The sequence below is a fragment of the Maylandia zebra genome, linkage group LG19 (assembly GCF_041146795.1).
Source record: "Maylandia zebra isolate NMK-2024a linkage group LG19, Mzebra_GT3a, whole genome shotgun sequence".
NCBI lineage: Eukaryota > Metazoa > Chordata > Actinopteri > Cichliformes > Cichlidae > Maylandia > Maylandia zebra.
This window is the reverse complement of record NC_135185.1, coordinates 9,872,754-9,893,860: the sequence shown is the minus strand read 5'-3', so window position 1 is coordinate 9,893,860 and position 21,107 is coordinate 9,872,754. Positions and strand designations below refer to the sequence as shown.

Genomic DNA, 21,107 nt, shown 5'->3' with positions numbered 1-21,107 from the left:
GTTTTGCCAACACATTTTTGTGTGAGCAAATAAATAAATCAGAAATCAGTACAAAGAGTCATAAAAGCTCATTGTTGCCATGATTTCAGGAGGAAAACCAACATGAATGGCAATGATCCTGCAGACGCGCTGTACCTGAAGCGTTGTGGGCGTGACACAGCTCGTTGGCCCCGACCTCTGCTTCCAGCGTGACCTTCTGACGTTCGGCGAGGGAGGAGCGGCTCACCACGTCTCCTCCAAACTCATTTTCTGCACAGAGGGAGGAAGGAGAACACGCATCATTAAAATCATTCCCAGAACAATCACATTCACACACAGAGCCGTGACAGGATCTGAAATTTCCTCTCCTCCTTTGACTCCGGGCTCATGAATAGTCATATAGCGTCAGCTATGCGGCGCACGCCAAAGCCAACGCTGATTTCCGCCATAACGACGGCCGCTTGTCGTGTGCGATAGGCTTGGCAACATGGGGTAATTAGCTAGATCTATCATCTGCTGCAGGAAGTGGGGACAAATATAGCTAATGATCCGTGCCTGCCTCCATGATTTCTCTCCTCAGCTCTCCATCCTCTGCTGAGCGCGAGGAAGAGGAGGCAGAGAGGGGGTCCCCGCTCTGTCGATGGAAAAAAAATGACCCGAGATGGAGAAAGGGAAGAAGACGGAAGAGACGGAGGTGTGAGAGAACATGTCAACCCTCCCTCTGCCTGTCAATGCTCCTCCATCCGCTGCAGCTAATTGAGAAAACGTATGGAACGAGAACAGATGAGGTGTCGATGGTGTATAGAGTGAAGGCCCCCATAGGGAGCGCAGCAGACGGCCGTAACACACACACACACACACACACACACACACACACACACACACACACAGACGCACACACACACACACACACGCTGAAAGCAGAGTGAATCCAAACAATAGCTGCTCCCTGAGGACTAACACCCGTACACTGAGTGTGTCTGCGTTATGTAAAAGGAGTGCTGGTGCTTAAGCGGACTTTACTTTGAACCAGCAGGGGGTCTCTTTCTACCCCCCATCCACACACACACACACACACACACACACACACACACACACACACACACACACACCTCTGCTTTCCATTTTCTTTGCAGCGTTTCTTCTTTGTAGTTTGAATGGTGCGTGCGGAGGCAGCGTGGGTGGGGGCTGTAAGGGGATCGCACAAACAACTTTGAAAGTGGCTATTAACAGGAAACCCTAATGTGAAACAATGGGACACTCAAACTATATTTTCACTTCACGAGCGCGGCCCCGCTGCCTTTGTTTCATGAAAAAAAAAACGCGTCAGAGGCTGCCGGTTCGTATTTGATTACAGCCTCCGGGGCATTTCATTCAGAAAACGTGGGAATAAAACAAAGTCGGAGCGAATTCGGACGTGGGTGGCTGCGAGAAATGTAAAACCTGCAGATAAAACAGCAGCTCGAGAGGTAAAAGAATCAATCGTGCCGTTTGCTTCCTGTTTCTGAGCACCTTTTTAGGCGAACGCTCGTCTGTCTGTCGGACGACTGTGCAAAAATGTTTTCATCTAAGAAAAGTAGCATCCAGTGAAAATGTAGAAAAAGTTCAAATGTTTAACTGTAAATTAAAGGGTGTTCTCAGTGATGGACTGAAGACGCCAAAAATGGAGGTGACTTGAGCCCAGAGAAGGTCTGAGATGATCCAACCACAGCACGAGGTCGTTAATCTGCTGCTGCACAGTTTGGAGTAAATCTACAGCGTCAGGTTTGAAAAAGCTGCACAGAAACATCAGTAATAATCAGGTCTCACCCAAAGTTTCCATTTCTGTTTAAACATTCTGATATTATCTTCACATCATCATTCAAAAGTTTCATGTTTTATTATTTTTTACCTGTTTAGCATCTTTCTGTTAAACGGGTTTGGAAAAATTCATCTGTGTTCATCTTTACTTGCAATAATATCAATAACTACAGCAGGTTAGCTCCTGTATTTGAGTTCAGCAGCAGTCACAGGACAGAGTAAACTAGAGGTGGGAATCACCATACATCCCATGATACGATATTATCACAATACTTAACGCGCGATACGATATTATTGCAATTTTTAAAAATATTTTGCGATATTCAGATTCTGTACATAAAGGTAAACTTCATCAATATTCATTTTATCTAATATCAAAGTCTCGCACTCAGTCTTTCTCTCATTTCAGTCAGTTTTATTGGTGACAAACTGAACGGTTTGTATTACAGTCTAGTCCAACTTAACTGAATGCAACCATCTGGTACAATTATAGCTTTCTAAACTATGCAATTTATGAAAACTACGCAGCCCATTCAGCAACTGAAGAATTTGAAAGTAAATTAAAACAAAATATAATTTTACATTAAATAAAAAAGTTAATTAACTTAATTAAAATAAAACATGTCTTAAATTAAAATAAGTAAACTGTCATGTTTATCGCTGCCAAAAAACAGTTAAACACATTTGGACAGTGAAGGAATGTCAGGATTCTTGCTCAGAAAAAGGATCAACATGCTCTGAAGTCAGAGCACAAAAACCTTTTTGTAACAAAATATCAATTTCTGCTGTCCCTGTATCGATACATTATTAGCAAACAAAATATCACGATACTACACAGTATCGATTTTTTCCCCCACCCCTAGAGTAAACCTCTGGAGTCAAACATCTGGAGAGGGCAGCAAATAACCAACATCCACACAGCCAGCACCGTGCAAAACATTTATCAAGGTCTAAACCATGAAGAAAAAACTGTAGTTTTCTTGTAATTCACTCCACAGGAAGTCATGAGACTGGTTCAGTCGCTCTGTTGGCTAGCAAGTTTGGTCAAGAAGTTGGACCTTGGCTCAACTTCCTGGAATGTTTACCAATGAGCTTTGGTGACATACGTCCATAAATAGATACTGGGAAAGATTCTCAGAGTCCTCAAGCAAACATCACAAACTAACCCAGATCCAGATCCTGCAGGATCCAGCTCAGACACAGACACCTGCTAATCACTGCTCAGTAACATCCACATAAAATCCCAGAACTTATCTTAATCTCACAGCAGCCAAGTTATTTTCAGATGATGTCATTAAAAATGGTCCCAAATGCTCCAACAGCACAAACAGTTAGCAGGCAGCTAGCTGCTACAGCCGCCTGTGTCACCATCCACCTGTCAGTCAAAGAGGCCACGCCCCCAATAATGCAAACAGGCACCAAAAGCAGTTTCTGTATCAGGCTGTAAACATGTTTAGTTTAACATGGGAGTCTGTGGGCACGGACTGGCTGGTGGAGCCTCCAGTGGACGTCAGAGGAACTGCAGGTAGTTTCATCGAGCTTAACGTGAGTAATCAGCACAAGTTTTATGTAGCGTCTCCTAACTAAGGACAAATTCATCAAGTTTTGCGAATGATTTCAAGTAAATTTCTCCTCCTTTTACCCCATTAAATACCCAAAAACACACACACACACACACACACACTCCTGGGTCTTTATAATCAGAGTGCAAGTGATGGGTCTGTCCTCTGATCAAGGTCTTCATGTGGAGGCTGATGACAAATCACAGCTCTGTGACTCCTCATCAGCACGAAGCGTGTGCGTGTGAGAAAAGAAGACCGAAAAAGGTGTGTATCTGCAGCAGAAAGCGATGCAGCGTGGCTGTTGGTGGTGTCGATGTTGTTCCGGTCATGCAGTCGGTTTGCTAATCTGCACGTTTCAGCACAAGGACAGCGACAGGCAGCAAAGCGGAGGAGGAATCGGCCTTCAGCTCGAATGGGAACACACACACACACACACACACTCTTACACAGTCGCACACTGGGATGTGCACACAGCTATTCTTGTTCCCCTCCTTTGTTACAAAGGAAGAATATATGACCAAGGACTGTTAGACTGTGTGTGTGTGTGTGTGTGTGTGTGTGTGTGTGTGTGTGTGTGTGTGTGTGTGTGTGTGTGTGTGTGTGTGTGTGTATTCCTAAGAGAAAAAGAAGAGACCATGCCTGCCCTTTTCTGGGCTTCTCTATCTATCAAAGCCACAGTACACACTGTAAATAGGCTGGAAGACTGGCTGCACACACACACACACACACACACACACACACTCTCTCACTCACTCACTGTAATGATACCCTGTTGTATGGTGATGTACACTGCAGTATGGGAAATGGGCTGTGACACAAACTACACACATCACACCCAAAGAAATCACACCAGTCACACAGAAACACACACACATATAAGCACATATTACAGCAGAGACACATGCTTTATTCATGTGATGTGTAAGCAAGCACGCGCACGCACGCACGCACACACACGCACACGCACACACACACACACACACACACACACACACACCCTCTGAGAGCGACTGGGGCTGCCTGACCTACATTCTCGATATGTATACAGGCTGAGAGGAGATGAAATCTCTCTCTGTTTCTTCCTCTATGTTCTGTATCCTCTATTCTCCTCACTGCCTCGGACACACACACACACACACACACGCACAGAGGAGATGAAGAAGGACTCAGGCTGCAGATGCATCCTCAGCCATGTGTGTCCTGATTCTTCATCTTTGCTGCTTTAGATAACAGAAGCTCTGCTCCTCAGAGTCACAGGTAAGACCGTCTCCTGTTGGTCACACGTCCCGCGGTGGGTGATGGAGGATCTGACGCTGCTTTTTATCACCATGATATGAAGAAATGTTCCAAAATTATGAGTCAAAAACAGAGATAATCTTTATTAAACACAATAAGTTATTTACATCTCTGCAGTTTCTTTGAAGAAATGATGCTACTGAGCTGCACGCGTCTTTGAGTCTGAGTTTATATTTTCAATAACTTTACAATATTTTTGTCTTTTGCCTTCTTGTTCTTGTTTTTTATTTTATATTCTTCTTGTCTTGTCAATGAGGGAAAATAAAGGATATTTCTACTCTACTCTACTCTAACTTATTCCCTCATATGTGTCCATTTCAGTAGGCTTTATGCCATGAAGGATGAGGACAGTTACCTGCCTTCATTTTAGATGTAAGCTCACTGCTGTATGTTTAGCTAATCGACTCCATCAGTCTAACTGTTTCTGTCTCTGCATTTATTCTTTTACCGAGCTGTCGTAGCTGCTGTGACCGGGCGTCCAGCTCGGTCACAGAGAGACGATTTATCTCTTTGTATAGTTTCTAATAATGAACTCAGTAATCGCTGTGAGCCCAAAGCTCAGGCAGCAGCCTGCTCTAAACACTCAGTTTATCACCGTGTTTTCTATTCTTGGAGCTCTGTGATGTCACTGAGACTTACAAACCCCACCCACCTGCTGTTCAGAGCCACTGTAGGACAGCCAATCCAAAAGAAGCTGGCTTAAAGGTGGAGGAGCTACACGGGCTTGTTTCATACAGAATGAAGGGAGCGGCTATGAAATAAAGAAGGCTTATTATGAACTGTGACTCATGCAAAGCCTTTCTAAAAGAGTGTCACCATACAAATGTGAAGCTAGAAAACAGATCACCCCTTAGTCATTACTGCAGAAGGCAAACCGCAGCGTGTCTCTAACCTGCAGGTTAAACGCACATGTAACACACAAATGAAAATTCTTTTCCAAATATTTATTTATAAGTGACTTATGTATGTATGTATGTATATATATGTATATATTGTACTATTCTTAGTTAGCGTATTGTCTGTCTTGTCTTAATGTTGGTTTAAAATGGAGCACTGTAACAAAAAATAATTTCCCCCAGGGATCAATAAAGTATTCTGATTCTGATTCTGAAAACAATGTAGAATTTTATGTCTCACAAGTGAAAATAAGAGCCTTTAAAACATTTTATGACCTGCCTTTTTAAAAAAATCTAATTCAATACTTTATGAGGATCCACAGGAATAAAATATTTACATCCCCCCAAAAGCAGCGCAGACACGAGCTTCTTCAGAGAAAGGTGAGACAGGGGACGACGGCGTGCAGGCAGAGGGCGAGATAACTCGGTGATGAGAAGTGGAATTAACGTATGCCTGCGTACAAATATGTGTTTATTGGAGATGGGATCGGTCTGATAATGAAGCCAGCTGGCGCCTTTTCTCTTCTTCACGCCGCTCGCTGGAAATCAATGGACCGCAAACACACGGGGATAAAACCAGCAGCACGCATCTCCTCTCTGAAAGGCACCCGAACCTTCTAACGCCACGTCGGCGCCGTTTGCTCATGCGGCTGTGCAGAGAGCAGATCCACCTCCGGAGCGTCTGCAGGAGCTCCCCCTCCCTCCCCTCATGCCCCGACAGCACAGAGGTTAGTAATTCAAAAGGTTCTCGGTGTAAAAAAAGACCTGATCCACTATATCCCCAAACTAAACCACCCAAACCCTCTAAATCCAGCGAGGCATTACACTGACCACACTGTCAAAACATTGATACAGCACAAACCAACAAATCCTGCGACCCTGCATCCAGCCTGCTTTAATATTACAGCGTTTCCCCAACAAATCCTGCTGCAGGTGAAGAGCAAGGACGACACGTTACACGTCTCAAACTTTTTCATCACACCTTCTCATATCCAGTCACCCCACGGAAAATCAACCAATCAGCTGATTGTTGCTATGCGATATTTAACCTTCAAAATGTGAATATTTTCAGAGACCCTCCGAGTACACAGAGGTGGGAAAAGCTGGTCAAAGTCCATGAAAACAGGCGAGCAATCAAACAGAGCAGACCCATGTTTCTCCAAACGAGCTCTGAAAACTGTCGTTTACTGAGCAGCACCACTTCACTATTTCATCCAGCAATGGGGGTGTGGCCTGGCCTGACAGCCAATGAAATCTGCCCTCTTATTGATTGTATGACTTTATGAGTCTTTATCGTCACTAAAGCACAAAGATTCAGTTCAAGTTACAAACTCATAGAAAATAAAAAAGATGACATTTTCATGTGTTGCATCACATTTTTGGTTTTTGGGGGAATTTTGAGCCGTTGTCACTGAGAACCACAGAAATCCACTCAAGTCTGTGGAAACACATTTAAGCTTAAAAGCTCTAAAGCCAAACTCACATTTCTGATTATTCAATGGAGAAAACTTAAAGAAGTGCCTTCTGGGTAAACTCTCGGGGTTCGGATCACCACGTGGGCTCGGAGCAGAAGTGCATTCTGGGTAAACTCTCGGGGTTCGGATCACCACGTGGGCTCGGAGCAGTGGTACCGGGATCATCTTTAAACATGTTTTTCATCCCTGAGAGTTTTTCGTTGCACGGGACAATAACGGCCTCGCGAACTGTGAGGGCCCGAAGCTGAAACTGTTCATTTTATATTCACGTGAAAGTAAAATTCTGCTTCATCGGATACACCGAAAAAATTAAAACAGCATCACGCAGCATATTCGTTTACATATGAATGCCTTTTTAAAGCTGACTCGCAGCAAAAACAATGATTGTGGAAATAGCCGACACCTCCAGGATCCTTCCAGAGGCTGTTGGACTATTACAGAAATGTCCTTGTTAAAGCAGAGTGCAGGAGCGAGCTCCTCCCCCCGCCGCCCCTCTCCTCTCTAATCTTATTGAGGCTGCGGGCCTCTCACACCGGGCGCACAGGCAGAGAAAACAGACACACCTGCATCAAATCAGCACATCTCTGATTGGAGCTGTTGGCTGATCTCCTGCTACAACAGCTAGAAAATGAATCTGCCTGTTGGTCTGAATCTCTCCCACAAAATATCTTTGGACTCAGCGGTGCCGTCGGAGACTCCGAGGTTCAAGGGTGAGAGGGGCTGTCAGGCAGTGAAGTGGACCGGCTCTTTATGACTTCCCTGCACCTATCAAAGAGGAAGAGCACACCAAGGTAAAAGCAGTTTTCTGACCCACTTTTCTCTTCAAGGACGCCAGAGATGGAACTGACCGCGCGCCTGACCTGCCGAGGCTTCGCAAACACAGGCGGCGAGCCGCGCTGTGTCCACGCCGGCAGTCTGGGAGGAAAATAAAGCAACGCGGCAACGCGGCAACACGCACGCCGTGCTCGTTATTAGCTGCACCCCTCCTAAAAAGACACAAATGCACACACGCAGCTAAAAGTGCACTCCTCCATCCTCCTTCTTTGGGGAGGCGCCGCCCCTGTAAGCTCGCAGAGTGGGGGAAATAACATCGGGCGAACAGCCGCCGCAATTACCCACAGTGGGGTAATCACCACAATGCAATATGGGCTGGCTGCCTGGGAGAGAGAGCGAAATACTCAGGTGAGGAAAGAAGCCAGACAGCAATCAGCCCAGCAGGACGAGTGAGAGAGGGAGAGAGAGAGGAGAGCAAAGGGCCATTCCTTTAATTTCCAAGGGAGAGCCAGGGCCTTAATTACTTGATGAGTCTCCTCTCTTTCTCTTCTTCTCTGTGGCTGTTAGAAAAAAGCAGAGAGGGAGCGCGTATAGCGGCCTATTATGGGACTGGGAAGACTCCAATCACCTCTCAGCACAGACAGCGAGCGGCGAGAACAACATAGCAGTGATGGAGGGGAGAGAGGGAGAGGTGATTTACGCCTTTAGAAGTGTTAACACCATCTCTCATCCCCGGCAGCTATAGAACACCAAGGTCGAGGAGGGAGACTTGAAACAGCCGCAGGAAAACAGGAGGCTGAGCGGCGCCTCCGCCTATAGAAAACAGCAGCGTTCACACCGGCGGAGAGGCAGAGACTCTCCCCGCGTCCCCAGGGCTCGACGACGTCTGTTACACCTGCGAAAGCAAAATAATCACAAAGCATTAACCACCCATAACGTCTGCAGACACACGGCTGCCCTCTGATCCAAACCACAGATCAGTCGGCCGTGTGGGGAGCGCTCGGTGCAGGTCGCTAGGTGAAACTGGTGCAATCACGTATTGCATGAAAACCTCATTCGCCAACTAACTGCTGAGAGATTGGGGACAAGTTGATGACTGCAGCTGGTTGTCTTTTCCTGGGTCAAACTAAATCAAAAAGGCCTTAAAGGAAAAATGAAACCGCCCGCACATCACAGGCGGCACGAAGAACAATGGAGCGCTCCCACCCAACGACGAGACGTTGACACGTCCGTGAGCCGCTGTGCATCAGCAGCAACTGCTTGCTAACCCCTCACAAACATTCACTGGTCTTCAAACAGCAAATCCAAATCTGCATTTGACCCCACAGAGCGGCTGGTGGTCCCTGATAGGTCCCAAGGCCCGTGTGATTGGAGCTTAATCAGCAGATTACATTTAGATGTCTGCCTGACTAAAAGCCCAGGCTGCTGTCTCATCCAGCCAGAAACCCAGCTGACATCATTCCTCAAAACACTTCATGATAAACTCCAGATCCATAAACGTTTTTCAGGATGGCTCCATTATCTGGTTCCTCGGTGACACGTTTCACAGTCAGGACGAGCTTTACTCAGACGGGACTCTGAGTACCTTCAGCGTTTCTTTGGCTTTTCAATGCTGCCTTCCTTCTTCTTAATCAGCCAACATGCATGCTGTTATTGGGCTCCATATCAAATTGGATGAAATGCAATCAAAGCCCACTCCCACTTAAGAAGAAGGAACAGGCTCTGGCTGTCTGCAGGCTCCCATCTGATGTGTTCACTGTTAGGTCCCGTGTACAGTTTCTCAGTCTTTCTAAGCAGTTTGCAGCCATCGGCCCGGGACACCAGCAGGTCCAAACGTCCAGGTGTGATGTCTCTTCTTAAGGCTCAGTGACTTACAGTGGTTTGTCTCAGACTTAAGAACTACACGTTATCACTAATGTTTCAGCCCATTAATTTATGCAGCAGGTGTCCTTGGGCAGTGACTGCAATCTTCATTTATTACATGTGCAGGGTAAAGAAAGGGCTTGACAATAACGGAGCAGCTTTCAGTGCTAAACCTCCAGTTAATGAAAACAAGATGAACACAAAGATCTACATCAGATGATTTACAGTCATAACCGTCAGTCAGTGTCCTAAACAGGCAGTTATATCGCCATGCATCAAGCCACTGGTGCTAAAAGTAGCACATTATTATTCTTTGACTCTGTGGGATTAAAATGTGTTACTTATACATCAAAGCTGTAGTTTAGCATCTATTTAAAGCTCAGTTTTCTGTGATGCTGCCGTACACTTCTACACTGATGACTCTCAAACATACCTGCCTTTATCGGCTACATTATTACAGTATCTGCCTGCAGGAGGTCAAATACTGGATGACAAAGAGTCACATGGCCAGAGGAGACCTCGGCGTCACGCTGGCGTGTTGGTGGCATCGGACACAAATGCATTATTTGGTTACATTTTATGACCAATTATCATTGATTTCCTGCAAACATAACATCTGCTTTTACTTGTAGCGATAAGTTTTCCATGAACGCTCAGCAACACCTGCAGTATAAAGTGTAACGAAGCGTCCCGATCAGTTCATGAAGCGGTGCTGCACATTTGGAGCGCGGCAGCTTTGAGGTTTGTGTCTTCTGTACACTTGAACATTAAATGTGATCCATTTTTATTTAGTAATGTCACATTGTCTACAACAATGGTCCAGATTGATCGATAGGAACATCTTCCTAGCTGCACTTTGTGCTCAGAAATCTGAGCCGCGGTGTCCACCTGTCATTGGAGGCTGAATGCTTGTTTACTGGGACAGTTTATATGATCTTCCCTCAGCACACGGTCACAAAGACCACTGTGAAGACCCCGTTTGCACGATTGTGCAGTGAAATGATTTCTCTGAAGGTTAGCGATCATTTATCTGGTCAGAGGGGAATTTAACCTGAAGCTATGCGAACCCGATGCCGGGCCGACGCTCTCCGGCACGGCTAATGAAGCAGCTCCTTTTGTGTGGCATTTCCAACCTTCGCTGCTTCTCCTCAGTCGTATCGGATCTCCGGAACTGATTGATAAGGACGCGGTGCGAGAGCAGGATGAGCGCGCTCGCCTCAGCGTTGCAGGTATACAAACACGTGGACTAAATCAACGTGTTTGTGCGCGTTTGATTGCACCCTGGTCTCAATGCACTGATGAGCTCTATTGTTCTCTTCTGTTTTTTCCCATCTTCTACCCTCTCTCCATCCTTCCTCTGCCCTCCCACCCCCTGCCTGACTGCCAGCGTCTACCCAGAATACCAATGATGCAGTCTGCAGATAGATAGGGCTGTCTGTCACATGACCCTATATGTCCTGAGGCTTTACCCCAGGATGACAGCAGGCGTAGCGCGTGCACGCACACACTCCCACACAAAGGTACTCCCAGTAAGGCGTGCTGTATCTCAGCACAGGCACCGAAGCATGGCAGCACACACAAAATATTCAGAGCTATACACTCGCTCGGGCAAGCTAATGGGCACACACACACCGAATCACCGCAGGGGAGAGAGGCAGAGAGAGAGCGAGCGGACACCCCGTCACCGTTCACACATGCCGTCTCTCTATCTGCCTCTCTCGCCATCACACACACAGCGCTGCAGGCGAGACAGAAAAACACTGAATATCCCCCCAATTCCATCCATCTCCACCAACACATACACACACACACACACACACACACACACACACACACATCCTCCTGTGGGAAGGCACCCCACCCCTGTTTCTCACACAAACACATTCGTCACTGACAAGGCTCTACACAGTCACTGGGTATCCTGTGGCACCAAAAATAGCAGCCCCTAATAGGACGGGATAGAAACTGTCCCTTCGCTCTCTGCTCAAATCAGCTCCGCATTTCCAGTGTGGGATTCGAAGGCATCGGGCTACACGAAGCAGAATTTGTTTTGATTTGAATGAATCACACGGTAATTTAAAAACGGCTCCCCCAAAGCCAGAGAGCATCCTCTGAGGGGGACGGCGGCGGGCTGCGCCCTCCACCCCAAGTCTGCCGGATTCACTGCACGTATAAGACAGCAAGGCCGCTTCATCGCCGTTATTAGTCACTAACACCTGCGAGTGACTCACATGTTTCCTGTTTTTATACACGAGCTGGATGCATTTCCTGTTAGCAGAACCTCTGCCTCCAATTATGTCAAATTTCACTGTTAGATTACATGAAATTACTGCACCTGCTCTTTTTACTGCGTGTTTACTGTAAGACACAAGAAATGCTGTCACGGATTTTTCCATATAAAACTGAGTGCATTCATTTATTTGTTGATTTAACCTCCTAAGACCTGAACTCTTCCACAGCAGCATTTTTAATTTCTCTTTGATATTTGGTCACATTGGGGCCCGATGATACTAATTACTGGCAGACGTGGAGAAAAGCTGCTGTAACATATACTGTAGTTTATACACATATAAGAACTGCACGCTAACATACAGAAACGGAAAAACCTCACAGGATTGTGAATAATTAAGTAGAAATCGCTCATTCAGCAGAGCTGTGACGGTTACTTTAAAATGTTTGCGGGACTGAGACAAATCTGCAGGTTCAGCCTCCTCGACCAGGAATTCTGCAGCGATTAATCGTCTTCAGAGTTTACAGAAAAACATGCATTAAATACACGTTTGATCGAGTAGCATTCCTGCAACAGCTGCACGCATTAAACAGAAGGATCGCGACAAAGCTGATCTCGTGCCGTCGTTCCAGAACATCAAGAAGAAGAATGGAAGGTGTGACTGGTTAATAAACAGCACAGACGGTCAGCTGTTGGTTTGCATGGCGCTATAAAGACTATATGTGTTTGTAGATCACAGCAGTATGAACAGGAGTAACAAAGCAAATGTAGCTGCTGCAACTTTACAGTCATTTAACAGCAGAACGTCTCACGATGTGCCTCATTGTGGTCACGTTACACTTTCAACACAACGACTGTCAGAAGCCACCGCAGCACGCAGTGCACAGATATTCTTATTAAAAACACAGTAACTGCAGCCTGTTTTTACCCTGTGTCACTATGAGAAACGCTGAAAATAATTCAAACCAAAATTAATCGGAAAAGAAAAAAAAAAATGTAACAACAAATACAATAAATTAATATAATTTAAATACAAATCACACAGGAAGCAATTACATCACAAATACTGATTTATGTCAGTTTGGACTGATGTCTGTTTTAAATATTTCGATGTTTTTATTCTTCCTTTATTTTGACTGCGACAGCTCTGATCCTCCGTATTAATGTGGGGATATTTACTCAGACATGATAGACGTGCACTGCTCACGTGCACGTGCAAACGGCGAGGAGAAACCCTGAAGCACGCTGTCAAGCTGTACTGTTTACTTTTAATCTCATTAATAATGAGAGACCAACATAATGACGTCATTAATAATCTGTGATTTTGGACGTTACACAATCCCATCAAAGAATAAAACGACTTCATCAAAGAGCAGCAACGAGACAAAATCCCCAACTCCAGAGGAAAGCGGCCTCCGAGTCTCCGACCTATAAAAGCTCAGCTGTGCGTGGAGCTGATGCCGGCGGGCTCGGTGTGAACGCAGCAGCCGTAAAGCTGCGACCGATCCCCGACGAGTGTCGCCGGCAAACACACCGAATCTCAGAAAAGAAACGTGCGATTAACGCGCCGCTTGCGAATGAATCTGATTGGAGATCGTCCCAGAGTCGCGCCGGCGACGTGGAGCTCGTTTCAGTAATTATCATCTTGGCGCTCGGCGTGCCAGCACACACTGAAACACAAACTGAGACTACAGCGAGCTGCAAACACGAGCGGCGCATGAATGGCTGCACGTATACGTCGCTGTGTTGGGGCTCGTCTTTTCTTTCCCTCGTATGTCTCCTAACACCTGTTGTGAAATATGTATATGTGCGTTTCTGGATCCTTGTCAGAAAACTTGTTATGTTGATATCACACTGCGTGCCGCAGCGACATCAAGGTGACAGCTCGAGAAAAGGTGGGATGTTTTTATGCAAATGGCGCCTGAACGGAGCTGCAACCAGAAAAAGACTCGGCGAGCTGCGCAGGTATGCAGCGAGCGTTGGAGGTTCTGAGGTGGATTTCTGCATATGTGTGTGAGTGGGGGGAGGAGGAGGGCTGCACATGTGTGAGTGGGCTCAGGTGGATTGTGAACTCCACAGATGGACATTTGGAGCAGCTTTGCGCCCTGCAGCAAACACACACACACATTCACACTCCCACGCACGGCTGTAACATTAACCTCGTGTAACTGTAGCCGAGAGAAAGCCATAAAAACCCTCCTCAGCACCTCGAATCACGTATCGACACGCTGATCCAATAATTCAGCTGTCCAAACACCAGGAAAGTCGAATCGGCCTCCAGATTCTAACGTTTCGTCTGCGTCCTGAAGATGCCTCCGCAGAGAGGTTTCCTTCAGCAATTTTAACTCTGCAAACGTGATGATCGGGAAATATTATACAGTCGAAATTAAACCTGCTGCACTGCCATCACCACAGAAATAGAAACGTGCTTCATTCGGCTCTATTTGACTTGTTTATTGTTGCTGATCACGAAGCTCGTGAAACAGAAGAATATGATATATAAACGTAACTATGACACACGGAGGGAGCTAAGTTTAGACTTTATAATATGGTAGTTTTCCTTTTGCAGTGATGCTCTGAGATCTCGGAAGCAGGGAAAGCAGCAGCACAGAGGTGATCCTGAAACTATCAGAGGATGGGACGGAGGGCAGGGCAGGAGGTGGGCTGCACCACCACCTGGCGACTTCACCACCTCAAACACCAGCTTATCCTGATTTCACGTGGTAGGTCATGAGTGGTGATGAGAGCTGGGCCTGCAGCTGTGCGGGTTACAGCCAATGATCAGGGACCAGTAGGTCCTTTTGTTGTTTCTGCAGTGTGAGTTCCTCTTCACTCATATCAGGATATCTGCAGAGTTGTACTGTAACATCCTGAGGCGGCTGAGGGAGCTTCTTTTTACCCAGCGACTCCCTAATTAACCCGACACGCATGTCTTTGGATAGTGGGAGGAGCCTGTGCAGGAGAACATGCAAAAGTCAACATGAAAGACCTCGTGTGACGAGGAGGTTTAACCCGGAGCAGCCAAACTATCAGCGTCTGAGAGCAGCGTCCTGCCAGGTGTTTGACCTCTACGTGTCGCATAGAAGCGTTTACATTATTTATGCTTCGACAATCCTGGAAACCTCCTCGCTGTCACTGTCGGTCTGTCAATCAGGCCAGTGAGCGTCACACCTGGGCTGGCCTGAAAGCAGCTCCTCTCTGCAGCATCGTTGTGCTGCCTTCTGATCTGGGGGTTGAATCTGTGTTCAGAAATAGCGTCCTAACGACGCAGTCACATGGCGTGATCTAAATGTGTCGAGGGGGTGAAAATAGCAGCTCGGTGCGACATGACTAAAACATTAAAGACCCGACCGAAGGAGAGGCCGCGTTCCTGTGTCCCTGCGCCTCATTCACGGCTTTCTGTTTTCGACCTTTACACGACGCCGTTTGTCGCTCCGGCTCCTCGTTTCGTGCCTTCTTTCACCTCTTTGTGCCACTGTGTGCTAAAAGTCTCTCCCCTCACAGGCTCGTCTTCCATCCCGGCTGGAGGTTGAAGGGATGAAGGGCTGGCGGAGGCGGGGGGTTGGTGTAGACGGAGGCTGTGTGGAGCTGCTCGCTCCCCGAGGAGCCTCTTCTGCCAGCCCAGTGCCACAGATCAGCAGTCAGCCAGCCAGCCGTGCACTGACCTCATCCCTCTCCCTCTCTCTCCTCTATTTCTGTCTCCTTCTATCTCGCTCTGCCTCTCTGCCAGAGGCACTCGCTGTCCCCGTGTCTCCTTCCTACGCCAACTGCCTGTCCTGCTACCAACGGTGCATGTCTGTCTGGCAACCTCTCCGCCCGCCTTTCTGTCTGTCTCTCTTCCAGCCGGTCTTTCTATTATTCCTCCAGTCCTCCTGTCTGCCTGCCTGTCCATCTGCCTGTCTGCCTGCCAGCCTCCTTCTCCAGCCAATACCTCCACAGCGGAAAGCGTCCAGGCTGTCAGCCGCTCTGCCAATCTGCCCGACTATCTGCCCGTCTACTCGTCATCTGTTTGTGTCTCTGTTTGTTTGCCCGCTCGTCTATCTGCCTGTTTACCTGTCTGCCTCTCCATCTGTCTGCTGTCTGTCTCGCTGCACGGCTGTCTGCGTCCAGGTAAAGAGGGAAACGAAACCCTGCCTCCGCTCTGTAGCGGCCTGTGAAATAATTCTGCAAAAATCTGATCTAAAGCATAAAAAAGAGAAACAGAGGATACAACAAATGACAGGAAAACATCAGACTCTAAAGCATCTGCAGTCTGAAGGTGAAGCAGAGCATCTGTCGGGCTGATGATCGGGCTCAGTGTGGTTCTGATAATCCTCGAGCACTCCACCAGGCCCAGAAACCATCCACCCACCACCAGGTGAGAGCTTCATCAGAGATGTCACTCTGGAGGAAATCTGAAGGACCAGATTTAATCAAATTCCCTTTGGAAGTCTCAGCTCTCCATCTTTCTGGCTGGATGCTGTGAATTCTGTTTATTGCTGGTTAAAACATGAACACATGAAATATTCTCATTGTTATAAACATGTTTTCATCCACACAGGCCGCCGTGACTTTGGCTCTGCACCCCACCCAGGCAGGTTGAACTGTGTGCTGTTTCAGCGTTATGCTGCTCCCAGTGCTGCCGGCTACGAACGATGATGGAAACCAGTTTAACCAGAGTGAAAATCACCCTCTCCACCTCTGTGGCAAACCAGAGGTCACGACCCCGATAAGCAGTAGAAGAAGATGGTGGTGGATGACGACATTTTATTATGAAAGGATAGTTTGATCCTCTAACTTCCTGTCACCGCTACAGGTTACAGTGAATGTTTTTCTGCTGCTGTTGGATTGAAATGACTGAACTGTTGTTTCCTGGGATCAGTGTGTCTGTGTTTCAGATTTCTTTTTCATCTGGCTGATAAAGTCAACTTTTATTGTGCTCTATGTTTAGCAGGAAGTTTACCACAGAAATAAACAATACCACTGTTTAATAAAAAAATGCAAAAAGTTTGTTTTTATTTTACTTTTATTATAGAACCTAAATAAAAATGTTTGATGAAACTATTAAATGATTGGAGAGCTCCAGCTGACACTGATGAACTCGGACTGGGTTGCAAAGCGGCTTGCAGGATTGATTATCCATCATTAGCTGTTTCATTCCAGCTCACATTTATAATCTGTATTATATTATATAAGACAATTATGACAATTAAGTGGTGTCTTTATCTCAGAGACGAGTGTAAATAACCATTTGGGCTGTTCATCAGAGTGCCCTCTAGATGAAGCTCAGCCGGTTGGGGCGCAGTGGGATTAAATATTAAGAGAGCGGGCTCTTTGTGCTCGGCTCAGTCTTTTCCTGCTTTAATCTCATATTCACAGACGAGCACCTTCCTGCTCCTGTTGTCGACTGTAAATCTCAGTGACTGATGCACCACAGTTTGTGAGGGTTTCTTTCTTGGCAGACGACGACTTTTCATTCACTGTCTTTCCAAACGAGACGCCCGGAGCGCTCCTCTGTCTTCAGACGCTTGCTCATCAGGCCAACTTCCTGCTAATAGTCCTCCACGCTCTCATTCACAGCTCCGTGTTTTAAAAAAAACAGAAAAGGCTGTCCTGTCTTTTCTCGCTATCCTTTCTGCGTCTCGCTCTCCCATGTCCTCTTCTATTCTTGTCTCAACGGGAGAGCGAGAGAGCATTTGACTGGCTCCTCTCGACCAAAGGCTGCGCCGCGCGCTCGCTCGGCAGTCAAGGACGAGTCTAATAGAGGTAGAACAAAAGAAGAGGGGCGAGGGAGGCGAGCAGAGAAACAAGCCTGCTGTGGCGCAGAGCTCTTTGAAATCAGTGGAAAATAATAAAGGTGTGCAATTCCCCGTCTGTGGCGCCGACGTTTGGCCCGCACCTCTGTCCACAGGTGGGGAGGCCAGGGGAAGGAAACACAAGTTTGCCCGTGCTTTACATCTCGCACGGCTCCACGGGAGGCTTCAAATGAGCACTGCATCTCCTCCTGCACAACCACAGCCACGTGCATTATGTTCATTCACTGCAGGGTCAACAAGATGCTTCACACATCCCATCCACCTCCAATTTTTCCTGCATGTAATCTTCTCTCTGTGTCATTTCACGAGAGATCGCTTCTACACTGCGTTCAGGCTGATTCTGCCTTACCGCGTTCTCTTTGTCTCCACCCGTGCGCTACAAATAAAGTAAAAACAATAGAGTACAAGCGTTTCCTGTCTTGCTGTTCTCTCGCCGTTTGTGTTTACGCTCACTCCCACATGAAGCACATTTAAATGCCTCTGCAGCGAGATGGCTAATCCCTGTTGTGGATTGGCCCAGTTAGCGGTTCCCGGCTTTTGGAGGGGAACGTGGGGATGAGGCGGGAGGGTGCAGTGGGTAAACCCGGCCCATGTTTCTGCAGCACTGATAGATGTTATCTGTGTCAGCCTTTGTTTCTTCCTCCCTCTCCTCCTCCTGTTTCTCCCTCCACAGCCTGTCTCCTGCTCCTCTTATTATTATTATTTTTGCCGCGCTCCTCTCCTCCCTCCTCCTTCGATCCGGTGCCCAGATGCAGAGACGGCAGCTGTGTTGTGTTTTAAAGTGTGCCCGGTTGAAACCGCTGCGCCTGGCATCTGCTGTTGGCAGAAAATAATAATAACCAACCCCCACTATAGGCATCCGTCTCTCTCTCTCTGCTCTCGCTGCCTTTTAATCCTCTGAAACGAGATGAAACACAGCGGCCGTGCTTTTGGGGATGAAAGGGTTAACCTGCTGCAGAGCTCCTCTTCCAGCAAGCTTACTAATAACCACCAATTACTGAGCTGTACACGAGAAAAGAAAAAACAAAAAGGGCCCTCTATGTTAGTCAGGGCTTGTTAGCCTCTGGGCATGTGGCTAGCTAGCTAGCTAACTAGTCTCTCTCCTGGAGTAGCCTAAATGAGCTCCCTGCAGATTTCTAATTCCAATGTTTGTTAGACATGATGCATAGGAGCCTCCTGATCAAGCTAACAAGCTAAACGTGCCGGGTGGCAGTCTGGCAGCGCTTCTCATAGCTGTCAACAAAGAGACTGACAACGTCGTCAGCTAGCTAGGGATCTCATTTAAGCCGGCTAATCAGACACAGCCGTGCTTCGCGCTAAGGTGGCGTCCTCCTGAGAGCAAAGCTTCGGAGACGAGGGGAGCGCGTCATCCAGCTCTGACACCCAAACACAGGGGCCGATGGAGAAGCGGGCGGGTGGGCTGCGTTAGCCGGCTGGGGCTGTAATTAGGTGCCCAGAGCTCAACGCCCACACGCCTCAAATGAGACGCCATCTCTCCATCCCCTCCCTCCCTCAGCCTCTGCAAACAGGCTCCCGGGCGCCTGGAAGCTGCTGCACACACACACACACACACACCTATATATATTTTCCATGTGCAGCATATACATGTATCATCAAGCTACCAACAGGAGACGAGCTCGCCCACACAGATTTATGCAAAAACACATAAAGACATGAAAGCAGACAACGAGGGAACATATAAATACAAATACTCTTTTGTACACTTTTTATAGAGATCATGAAGAGTTAGAGCTCAACAAGTCCCTCAAAACTACACCTGCTTACACCTAAAGCAGCCTGTCCTCGTCCCCGGGGCATCAATTAGAGCCAAAGCCACTGATGTGGTTCGTTTACACACGAGGCGTCCTCTGGCTCCGAGCGGCCGAGGACATGTTGAGGTTTACTGCAGTGAAGACCTCACCTCAGACTCGTTTCCACCTAAACCTGACCGATGTGGCAAAAGCAGTATGCAGTGGATGGCTGAAGAACTGCAGGTTTCAGTGTTATCGTAATGTTTCAGCTCTGGAGGCTCTTATTGGTTTGAGCTTCTACCGTTTTAACACAACGATTCAGACTCAGAGTTCGTACGTATTCTGCAAACAGAAGACGATTTTCCCGTGAACGCTTTTACCGTTTATGTGATTCTGTCTAACGGTGGGACCATGTGAAGAGTGCCACATTTGAAAGTCAACTGCAGCGACATGTAGTACAGTGATATACTGACTCACACACATCGCAAAGGTAAAACATGCAGTTCAGCTGTATGTGAATCAGTAATCAGGCTCAGGTGAGCCTCTAAATGTGCTTTGCTGTTGTATCTTTAAGAAGTGCACCAAATATATTCCAATTCGGCCAAGGACAAAAATAGAAGCCAAATCAGTCCGAGGCACGGTATGGGAAAAACGCGAGCTAGCAATCTCCACTGCAGTCTGTCTCCTCATCTCCCCTGGTCTGTGAGAGCAGAACACACTGGTGCACTGGCTTTTGACCACGGCAATTTTAATCAGTCTTTTTCACACTTCATTGGGAATTCATCGCCGCCTTCCCCCTTCAAACATTGTTTGGGAGAGTTATCAGCGGCAGGCAGCATATCCGGTAATTATACATGCAAGGTATCGCTGGGAGCGGGCTGAATATTTCAGCCAAATGCATGTGCTGCTGAGAGGCACTGGAGGATACAGCTGCTTCACAAAGCTGGGTCTGCAGCGAGCGGCCGCCATTGAAGAACGCCGTCTGAGCGTCACATCCAGAGAGCGGTCCTCAGCTCGGCTGAAAGTTTACCGCAACACAGTTTGCATCACAACGAGGCGGCGCGTCACGCGTGTTGTTCTTTAACGTAAATGATGAATTAAAGCAGATTGCGGCGCCACAGAGCCGAGGAGCAGATGGAGAGTGTGAGAGCTTCGGCACGTTGCAGAGTCGCGGCACTACGAGAGACTAGATGGCGAAAAATTTTCGATGGTGATTGTTTACTGTGTGAGTAAGAGGCCAGCTGTTAATAAGCCCTAAACACACAGCCAGAGAAACACACACACACACACACACACACACACACACACACACACACACACAGAAACCACCAGTCAGACACTAGAGGGTCCTCTGGGGAACATAGCAGCAGAGGCACAACAGTGACTCATCCAAACGGTCACGGCACACACACACACACACACACACACACACACATCCTCGTGGCGGCCGGGCTGTCAGATAGCATCAGCAGCCAGCCTATGGAGCGCTGCTGACAGGTGTGGCCCGCCAGTCACGCACGCACACACGAGCCAGCCTCGTCCTCCAACCCCTCGCCTGACAGGGAACCTCATGCGATAATGTACCCCATTCTGTGACAAAGGGAGCGTGTGCGCCCTGTCGCGTGTGTGTTCGTGGCTTTATCTGCGTGCATACAGTAGGCTGAAGCACGCCAAGGCCAATCGGTG

At 47.4% G+C, this 21,107-nt stretch overlaps 1 protein-coding gene across 11 annotated transcripts in view; it reads right to left on the bottom strand.

Moving 5' to 3' along the window:
* myt1lb (myelin transcription factor 1-like, b) overlaps window positions 1-21,107 on the bottom strand; it is a 113,173-nt gene that overhangs the window by 72,796 nt on the left and 19,270 nt on the right. For all 11 annotated transcript variants that reach the window (XM_076877244.1, XM_023153620.3, XM_023153621.3 and 8 more), the window contains one exon: window positions 136-249. The gene's annotated coding sequence lies outside the window, so the exon portion shown is untranslated. The remainder of the gene's footprint in view (window positions 1-135; window positions 250-21,107) is intronic.